We start from the raw sequence: 10,032 nt of genomic DNA, 5'->3' as shown, positions 1-10,032 counted from the left end.
CCACCCAGGAGAGCCCGGCCTGGGGTCCGGGTGGGCCCCGCCTCCTCGGCCCCCAGCCACCGTTTTCACTGTGGGTGGCAGCCGTGGCTCCTGCCCCCCGGCTGCGAAGATGAGGCCTCCCCCTCCTCACATCACGCAAGAAGGAAGAGCCCGCCAGGGTTGTTCTTTTGTGCTTCCAAGCAGCTTTATAGAGGTGCGGTTCGAGTCCTACAATCCTCCCCCCACGGAGTGTTCAGGCGGGGGCGTCTCCATGGCTGACATCACTTTGAACAGTTTGGGGTCTCCCACAGAGCGACCCGGCACCCCGCCCCGGCCCCTGCCAACACGAGTCTGTTTTCCATCTCTGGACCGGCCTGTCTGGACGTGGCATGGCCATGCAGCCACGGGGGGATGATCTCCTGTGTCTGGCTCCTGTCACTCACCGTCACGCCCTGCAGGTCCACCCAGGCCGGGTGGTATCAGGGCTTCCTTCCTCTTTGAGCTTGAGTGACACTCGAGTGGACTTCACATGTCCTGTTTGCCCATGGGTGCTCAGCGTGCGTGTTCTCGCTGCTCGGGGGGTGGGAGCTTAGCCTGGAATGTTTCACAGCAGGCCAGGCCTGTCTCACCACCACCCAGGTTATTTATCAGCCTCTGAAAGCCCCTGAAGGCTGTGGGGAGAGGGGCTGGGTCCGCGGCTGGCTGCAGAGGCCTGGGTGGGGATGTCACCCCAGCCTGCCCCCTCGGGGTCCTGGGAGCTCCACTGGGGCCAGAAGCAGGGTCGGGGGGCTCGCCTGGGGAGGGGGTTCCCACCAGCCCTGGGACGGCATTCCTGGGCCCCTCTCCTTGCGTGCGATGCCACAGCCCAGGTGCAGGTGACACTTGGCTCCGGCCCTCAGAAGGCCTGTCAGCCCTACATGTGCTCCAGTCGTTTTCTCCTGCCTCAGCTTCCTGGCCCATGCTGAGTCCTGTCCTGACGAAGGTGCCCACCTCCCCCCTGGAGCCACGCTGGCTCTCCCTGAGTGTCCCCCACCCTGGGCAGTCCCCTCCACTTCCACCCGTGCCCCCACCCCGCCTGCCTGGCTTGTCTGGGGGTGCTCAGCTCCCTGGGAGAAACGGCACGGTGTCCCACCCGCCCTGACCAGGGGGTGCCTTGCCCCAAGTGTGTGGCCAGACAGCCTGAGGCAGACACAGGGGCCCCAGGGCCGCCGGCTCCCTGCTCGGCGCACACGGCACTCTTCAGTGCCTGTGGCCGCCCCGGCGCCCGCTGCCCCGGCCTCTTCGTTTCTTCTCTGGCTTTTCCTGCTCAGAATGATCAACGCTTTTTGCACTGCGCCCACATCTGGCTTTGATTGGCCCCCACCTCCTCGGGCAGGGCTGGACCCCTGAGTCTGCGGCGGAGGGGAGGCACGCCAGCCCGCTCTCCTCTCCGGGGCACCCGGGAGACCCCGTTCTTCCCCGCCCCCCACATCTACACCCTGCCTGGGCCCAGCTCTGCGGGCACGTCGCCCGCCGGTTCCACCTCTGCAGGGCTGGGGCCAGAGCGCCCCTCACGCCCAGACCCTCCCCACCCTGAGGCCCCCATGGCCTCCAAGGGGGATCCTCAGACCCGGCCTGTGTGTCACCTCGCCGGGGTCCTCCTTTTCTCCTGGGTGGGTGCTCCTGTCTCCATGAAGGCGCTCCTGAGAGTGTCCTCGAGGAGAGTTCCGGTTTGGGGCGCCCAGCAGGCCACTCTGCAGGCTGAAGTCAGCCCCCCTTTCCTCTGGCCCGCCCGTCTGGGTGACCGGACCCTAAGTCCTCCCAGTCCGAGTCCCAGGAGCCGCTCGCCCCCCGAGCCTCTGCCCCGAGCTGGCCCTCCTGATGCTGAAGCTGGCGGAGGGGAGGGCACAGGCTCTTACACAGGAGATGCTGTTTGATCGGGAGAACACGGAAGTGCCCGCACGCTCGTGGAATCGGCACCGACGGTGTTGGGGGGTCTGCGCCCCCCGCCCCGCTCCTGACACGCATGTGGAGCAGCTCTCTGGACACCCCCCTCGCTGGGCCTCCTCCAGCCCCGTGGCACACAGCATGGCCACAGACCCTGGCGACAAGCCTCTGGGCCACGGGCAGAGGGGCGGCAGGACGGTGCCCACCTGTAGGAGCATGTCCGCCGACCAGCCAGCAGGCCGGCCCTCGTGTCCCCTCGGAGGCAGGCGGTGCAGCCCCACAGCCCCCCAACAGGCCACGCCGGAGCCCTGACGGCCGGGGCGGCTCACGCTGCTGCCGGGCTCTCTCTGGACTTCACTGGTGGCCAGAGCCCTAAATACCTTTTAGAAAAACCGGCGTCAGCCCCAAACCGTGGGATATCTGATTTGTAGCCCTAATAAAACCCCATGCCTGTGGTCAGAGGGGGAGCCGTGTGAGTCCGGAGGTAGAGAGGCCATGCGTCACGTGGGTGTGTGTGCGCGTGTGTGAGCAAGAGTTCGAGTGAGGGGTACCGTGGGGGGTGGGCCCTCAGCTCCAGGCCCCACTGAGGCTTGCCGTGGGCGCCAGGGTGGGCGGCCCCTCGCTCTGGCACTGCAGGGCCTCGAGGCCCAGGCGTCCGGCCGCCCCTCCGAGCTGCTGGCCTTGCTGCTGGGAAGCCCGGGCTGCGGCCGTGTCCTTCTCCGGTGCCCTTCTCCACCCGGGTGCATGTCCCCCTGCAGACCCCTGCCCAGCCCAGGGCTCTGTCCCCACGGCTGCCCGTCACCATAGCCCAGGTCCCTGCCAGGTGTAGCGCCCTGGGGCCGTGGCTCCCGCACATGGCCACGGAGTGGCGGGGTGGGCACAGCAGAGACAGAAGGTCAGTGGAGCTGTGAGAGGGCCCACAGGGCCTGCAGGCCTGGGACAGTGGGAGAGAGGCTGTGCCGGAAGCGGGGACCTGGTCACCGCCCGGTGTGGTGGCCCCGAATCAGACATGGCTCTGGAAGTGTCACCCATCCTGCTGGTCTAAGAAGCATCCTTCACACTGGCCCATGACCCCCACGGAGCCTTGGCTGCTGGTCCCTCCGGAGCAACTCCAAGGACTCTGCTCCTCCAGACTGCAGGCAATCTAACTCGTGTTCAGAGTGTCCCTGGGGGTGACCCCAGCCACACACGCTACCCCCTGCTGCCCGGCCAGCCCAGGGCACTCCCAGCACCCCAGCTGCCCTGCCCTGTGGTCCGGGGGCCGCCTGGCGCCCTGCCTGCCCTCAGTGCGCTCTGCTGCTGTTGGGTCTGCTTCCACCTAAGGAGACCCTCTGTCCCCGGGTTCCTTCCTGCTGTCTCCCTTGGCCCCAGGCGTCCCTCAGCTCTGGGCTCGTGAATTTCCCCTCCCACCGCCCTGCCAGGCTTCCCCCCCGGGCCTTGAAGGGCTTCAGGAGAGACCCCCCAGCCCTCACCTCCCGAGGTGCAGGTGTGTGGCTGAGTGTGTTGGGGGCGATGTCACTTGTCCCCAGAGACCACAACTGGTGTGCCCCCCCCCACGCCACCCAGGTCTCCCCTGGATCAGGGGCCGCCTGCTGCGCGACCACACTGGGCTTGTCATGTGTCCCCAAGAAGAGACAGCCACAAGGTGTATCCTAAAAATAACGGTCGGGCACGGGGCCCTCGGGGCTGGTCCTGAAGGGGGCCAGTGGGATTAAGACCAGCTGCCGCCCCAGTCCCCAGCCTGTCCTCACCTCCCGAGCGTCCCCGGCTTCCCCGTCCCCCGACCTCACCCTGGCTAAATCCGCCTTGGCCCCTTGGCTGGTACAAAACAGGAAAACTGTGCGTTCCGAGCCTCCTCTGGGGCTTAGGGGGTAAGGGGAGCCGCAGCTGTGAGGAGAGTGGTGAGCGACGCCCTTTATCTGAGAATATCGAGTTGCCGCCGGGATGCTAGGCCCGCGTGCCAGCCCGCCCGGCTCCTGCTGAAATTCAAATAGCTTCAGGAGGTGGGTCGCAGCTGTCCACGTCAGTCAAGATGACCCCAGCCGGAACGGGTCCCAGCTCTCCTGAACGCAGACTTTGCCAGGGTGCTGCAAGGACCCCCGGAGAGGCCCCCCGGAGGGGAATGGCAAGTGACCACACCGGCCATCCCCAAGCCCTGGTGGCAGGCCTGGCCTCCGTTCCCAGGGCCGGCCAACATCCTCCTGGTCTCTCCCCTCCACCCGGAGACCCTGTGCGGGCCAGAGTGCTGGGCGCCGCCCCGGGCAGAGCCCTGACCACTGACTGTGAGGCGGGCTTGAGACCAAAGCCACGGGGGACCACCGGGCATTGGGGGGCAGGAGGGAGGCAGGATGGGAAGTGTCGCAGGGACAGAGGGGTAGGGAACCAAGAAGGCCCTCACAGCAGGAAGCTGGGACCCAGAGCAACAAGGAAGAGGCTGCAGGCCGCCCGGTGACCCCGGGGCAGGAGGGGGCCAGGCGCCGGCCGGGCGTGCTGGGCCTGGCATGTGGGCCACATGCCTGCCCACGGGGCTCATGGAACATTCTTGCAGGGGGCCGGGGCCCGAGGTGTGTGCATCCCGGGGTGGGGGGGCGGGGGGGGGGGGGGGGGGCCGGGGGGGGGGGGGGGCCCCCCGGGGGCGCCGGGCGCTATAACGGGAGGAACACACACACTTAGTCACCTCTGAGGTATGGCTCCCCGGCCGCACCCCGTGTCGTTGCCATGGCAACTCCGGGAGGGGCTGCAAACAGCCCCAAACAGAGTGGCCCCCTGACTCCTGGTCGTCCCCTCGAGGGGTGGGACACTTGGAGAGACACTGCCAAGTTTGGGAGAAGGAGCTTGCAGGCTGGCCTCGCTCCAGCCCTGTCCTGGGATGTGTGCACCCCATCCCAGCCCTGCCCCGCCTGGCCCGGAGCCCGGAGCCACTCGGGGGCCAGGGCACCAGGGCTGAAGGGCTGGAGCCAGGTGGCCAGGCCCCCCAGGTTCAGGGCACCCCAGAATGTTGGGGCTTGTCTCTTTGTCAAGAGAGGGGCCTGGCTGGCTTTAAACTCAGATTCCAGGGCTTTCGGGCCCGTGGCTCACGGACAAGCCCCCTCCCAGCACTCTGCCTCTCCTTCTGTTAAAACTGGGGCACAGCGACCCCCGCCCCCGCAGGTCCCCCTGCTGCTCGGGCTCTCGGGGTCCTGGGCCATCCGAGCACACCTGGAGGAGGGGCACGGGCAGCGAGGGGTCACCAGGATGGAGTCCCAGGGCGGCCGCCTGGCAGGGTGGCAGTGTCACAGCCTGAGTGCAGTCAGGGCCAGCGTTCAGCCTGGGGGCCCTGGCCCCCAAGAGAGGCCCCTTCCTACCGCCCCCTCCCCAGGAATGCTGCCCGGGGCTTGGCACGCACGGGCCCAAGGAGCACCCACCCGCCTTTCTGGGGTGCCGGCCTGGCCCGAGCAGTGACCTGGGCATTGATTGGCCAAGGGCTGAAGAGGAGGCTTTGACCTCCAGGGGCAGGGCAGGGACCACCGGGGACCACCTAGAGGGGTCCTATCTGCAAAGCGGGAGTGTACCAACGATCTGGGCAGCCTGGGGCATCTTCTATGCCCCCCAGCAGGCAGCCCAGAGCCCCTGCACCCGCCGCACCCAGGCTGGGCCTCCGGAGGGCTGACAGCCTGGACGGACCCAGCACCAAGGCTCGGGTGGGAGACGGTGTCTCTCAACTGAGTGTGCGTCATGCCCCCCATGGGCGGCGCTGTCGGCCAGGAGGGAGCCAGGCCCTGCTCGGAAAGGTCGTGTGCGGTGACGGCTGCGCTGCCCTTCCCGGCCCAGCTGTCGGCAACCTGAACCCTTCGTGAGGCTAAATCAGGGTCTGACGCAGGGGCCAAGGCATCACGGGACGTCCGAGCCTCCGTGGCCACAGGCGTGTCCAGCAGGGCAGCCAGCAGCCACGCGCGTTTCCCATCATGCTCGAGCGTGCCCGCCATGTGGACGCCTGGCCCACCGAGGGCCCAGGCTCAGCTCCCTCCCCAGCCCCAGCCAGCCCCCAGCCCCTGCCTTCCGGCCCACCTCGGCGCTCCGGGTTAAGGGCTCAGGTTCAGCCCTCCTTGCACGGCTGCGTCTTATCTCTGGGAAAGAGATTATGGTGTTTCTGATATTAAATTTTCATGCTGAAGTTTTCAGCATGTAGTTTGAGAAGTTTTTTTTTTTTTTTCCCCAAATAACACCTGGAGAGGACAAGAACGATGCTGAGTCTGCGCAAACGAGACTCTGAACCTGGGGGTGGGAGGGACTTGCCATCCGTCAAGTCTGGCTGCATGCTGCGGCTGCCCCTCCCCCGCCCCGAACTTGAGTTATGGATTCCGGCCACACAAACCTCCTCGCTGGGGCTCGGCTCTGGCCAGAACCCCTGCAGCCCCCCGAGTCCTGCCAGCTGCCGGTCCCTGGGACTCAGGGTGGGTGCCCGGGGTGGGTACCCGGGGTGGCGTGAGGTCACAGGGCTTTAACATCGCACATTGTTCGGCTGCGCTCGGGTTTGCGGTGGGTGTAGGCAGCCAGCTGTCCTGTACACCCCGGCCCCCGGCCTCAGGAGAGGCGTGCTGAGGGAGCCTCAGGCTGGAGACCGACCGCGCTGTCCCCCGGCGGTCCTGGGATCCCCGCTGCGGAAAGTGTTCCTGCCCAACTGTGTCTTCGGGAGGCTGAAGGGCCTACTTGGGAAACCTAGTCTCAAACTCGTGGGTTGGGTTGTTTCCATCTGGGGATTTCCGAACGTTGGGTCCACTAGAGGTCACCTGCTGACCCCGGCCTGCCTCATTATGTCCCAGCCAGACGGCTGTGACACCTGATGGGATCCAGAAGCCCCAGGGCAGGCGGCGAGTAGGAGGCGGGGGTGGGGCAGCCGGCTGGGGTGGGCTGGGGGCTTCGGGCTCCGCTGCTCCAGCCCCACCCGAGCTCCGGGGCTCTGAGCAGAGGGGTTCCCTCATCGCCCGCAGGTCAGCCAGGGCCTCTGGGGCTGGAGTCCAGACGGGCTCCCCACGTTGAGCGTCCTCAACGTCGGCCACACCCGCATCCTCGGCCTGTGGGCCTGCTCCTACTCAGGACGCTGCCCTGTGCCTTCCGGACCCCTGCCCACTCCCCCGAGGGTGAGGGGCGGCCTCAGGTGCACCTCCTCCCCCAAGAGCCTCCTTCTAGCCCCACCAAGCCCCGCGCACCTCTCCTGGTGAGACGGACCCGCCCCAGGTCCACCAGCTGTTCCTCTACAGCCGGGGTCCCTCTCGGGCCTTCCCTCCTGCCCCTCACAGCCTGTTCCTCAGGGAACGGAATTATTAGGCTTGATTCGAGACCCCCTTCCCTCTTGGGACCTCCCCGCGGCCCCAGACACAGCCAGCACACAGAAGAGGTCTCCCCGAGGTCCAGCACGCTGCCCTCACCTCATCTCCAGACGAGCCCGCCCACCTGTGGTCCCAGCCCTCCCCTCTTTCTCCCTCGGGGTCCTTGACGGTCCCGCCCCCCTGCCCTGTGGCTCTCGGCCCCTCTCGACTTCCTGTTCTAGTGCTGCCCACTGTCACCGCAGTGACCCACCGAGAATGACCACCAGGGCATGCTCGGGCCCTTCACGTGCCCGCCAGGCCTCCTCCTGCGGGAAGACCCTGGGGGTTTGCCTCTGGGCTGCTCTGCAAGCCCCCCCCAGCACCCCCCACCCTGCCTTGGGGCCGAGCCCTGCCCTTCAGCTCCCGTCTTCCAGGCGCCAGTAAGCCCTGAGGTCAAGCCTTCCTCCGTCAGGAGGGGGCCCCGTGAGAACTGGGGGCAGAGGACAGGCAGGAGGGGGGGCACGTGGGAAGGTGCCCTCAGGGCCGGCAGGGCCTCCGGCTCCATCCGCTTCCTTCCTCCTCCCTCGGCTCCCAGGGGAAAGGTGCTCAGAGCAGGGTCTCGGAGGAGGCCTGAGTGAGGGACCCGCCCGGGATGTCTGACGCACGGTGGACGTTTAACCCTCTCCCTGGTGACGCGGACAGCCCGGCCCGGAGTGACCAGGCATGCCCGCCCCGGGCACAGAGCCGGCAGGGCTGGTGGCCCCGGTGCCCTGGAAATGGGAGACGGGGCAGCAGTGCCCAGGGCCGGGCAGCCGCCTCCTTCCTGTCCCCTCCGGGCCCAGCCTGTGGGCTCAGAGCTCCGTGCTCGCTGCAAACCCTGCACGCAGCAAACGGCCCAGCCATCTTCCCCGGGGGCCCTCCCGCCACGCTTCTCTGGGGCTTTTCATCTCTCCTCGCCCCTCCTGGCCACCCCAAGACCCTCCACAACTCCTGGGAGGAGCAAAGTGTCCAGGGCACCCTCTTCCTCACCGCACCCACCCCCCAACCCGCTGGCCAGGCTGCAGAGAGAGGCAGGCGAGCCCTGGCAGAAGGAGCCCTGCAGGCAGCCGTGGCCCCCGGGAACAGGACCCGCACGGCGGCCAGCACATCTCTTGGGATGGGAAGCCCTGTTTGAGTGAGGCCTTGGCCCTGCTGGCTGGGGGACTGCGTCATTTCTGCATCCCCTGCACCCTCGCCTTTCCAGGGACCCCAAGTCCAGTCCCACTGAGGTTCTGAGGTCCATGAGCGCTTCAGCGAGGCCCCAGGGTCATGCGGCAAGGTGAGCGGCAGCGCGCCCTCACCCAGCGCCGGAACGTGGCGGCCTTGGCCAAACTCACAAGGTCCCTGCAGCCACTGGGGCTCAGCTGCCCCTCAGACCAAGGTGCTCAGGCCCCAGTGCGGTGACCACTCACTTGCCCAGGCCAGATACGGCCCCACCAGGGGAGACCCGCCCCTGTCCCAGGACAAGCTGCAGCCGCCCCTGGCTGAGGTTCTTCATCGAGCGGTTCCACAGAGAAACCCCCTGGCCCCCATGGCTTATGCACCCGTCCCTGCCCACCGGCATGGTGTCCTTGGGCGTCAGTCAGCAAGCTCGACCCCCAGGCCACCCCCGTCATGGCCCAGAGTCTCTGCATCTATCTCGCCTGCTGCCCTCCTGCTGCTCTGGGAGGCAGAGCAGGAGGGGGTGAGAGTTTCGGGGTGACCCGGAGCACCTCCAGGGAGAGGAGGGAGCCGGGAGGCCAGAGACTGAACTGCGCATGAGAGAGAGCTCGGGAAGGGCAGAGGGCGTTCAGTGGGGACAACGGGACACGTAGGAGAGGAGGGGGGATCTGGGGGAGAGACAGCTCGGGGCCTTGGGGAAGGGGGCAGACATGAGCCCGGAAGAGGCAGAGGGCTCGGGGGGGAGGGAATGCAGCCGCGTGGCCAGAGGGGAGAGCGTCCTGATGGCCACTCCGGGGGAGAGGATGGGGTGGGCACGGGGTGGGCACGGCCGTCCATCCGAACAGCAGCGTCTTCCTTCTTGCTGAGGAAGCAAGACGGGAGCCATTTTGTGCAGCCCTGTGTGGCTGTGGGGGCCCTTGGCGCCCCCCTCCCCCGCCATCCACATGGGCAGCGGGGTCCCACCCAGCGGCGGACACAAAGCTGGAAGAGATGTGTGTATCTCGGAGGTTGTCAGTGGAGGCGGGGGACATAGAGGGCTGGGGGGTCCCTGGCCACATTCTGCCCTCATGGCAGCCCCGTCGGAGGCTGGGGCATCCCTGGGCAAAGGGCTGGGGCGGGGAAGGAGGGGTTATGGACAGACAGTGGTCTCCAGAGCTGCCCCATGTTCCCTCCCAGGCTGAGGGCAGGGTGCTGGGGACCGGGGTCCGGATGAAGGGGGCCTCATCCCAGGGGCCAAGGGGTGTCGAGTCGCTCAATCAGAAGAGACACTGAGGAGACTCCTAGAGACCCGGAGCTGCCCCCTCACCCTTGCCCCTTTCCCAGGACCCTCCACTTGACCAGGGTGGTGCCAGCCTCATCCTCAGGGCCAGCGGGGACCCCTGCCGTGCCAGGTCACAGGCCCCTTCTCCCTGGGCCTCTGTTCTCTCACCTGAGGGGACGGTCTGTCTCCATGGAGCTGGGGCTGGACACTGTCTGGAGAAAGCCCACAAAACGCACAGCACTGTGGTGTTCAAGGCCCAAGTTGGGGCAGGGGTGGGGGGCGCGCAGGACGAAGGTGGACGGCTGGGCCCGGACGCCCAGCGCCTTTGTTCAGCTGGTGCTACTGATTTGCTTAAATCAGAGCTCCCAGCCCAGTGGG

At 67.3% G+C, this 10,032-nt stretch overlaps 1 long non-coding RNA gene across 1 annotated transcript; it reads right to left on the bottom strand.

Annotated features, from left to right (window-relative positions):
• Positions 1 to 162: 162 nt before the first annotated feature.
• Positions 163 to 5,584, bottom strand: LOC120874175. The gene is made up of 2 exons (XR_005723604.1): positions 5,310 to 5,584; positions 163 to 552 (listed from the first exon to the last, which is right to left on the bottom strand). It is a non-coding gene; the product is annotated as an uncharacterized LOC120874175 (long non-coding RNA).
• Positions 5,585 to 10,032: the final 4,448 nt, after the last annotated feature.

The sequence above is a fragment of the Oryx dammah genome, unplaced genomic scaffold (genome assembly GCF_014754425.2).
Source record: "Oryx dammah isolate SB20612 unplaced genomic scaffold, SCBI_Odam_1.1 HiC_scaffold_15, whole genome shotgun sequence".
NCBI classification, from domain to species: Eukaryota; Metazoa; Chordata; class Mammalia; order Artiodactyla; family Bovidae; genus Oryx; species Oryx dammah.
The sequence above is the reverse complement of the archived record's forward strand: the minus strand, read 5'-3'. Positions and strand labels throughout refer to the sequence as shown.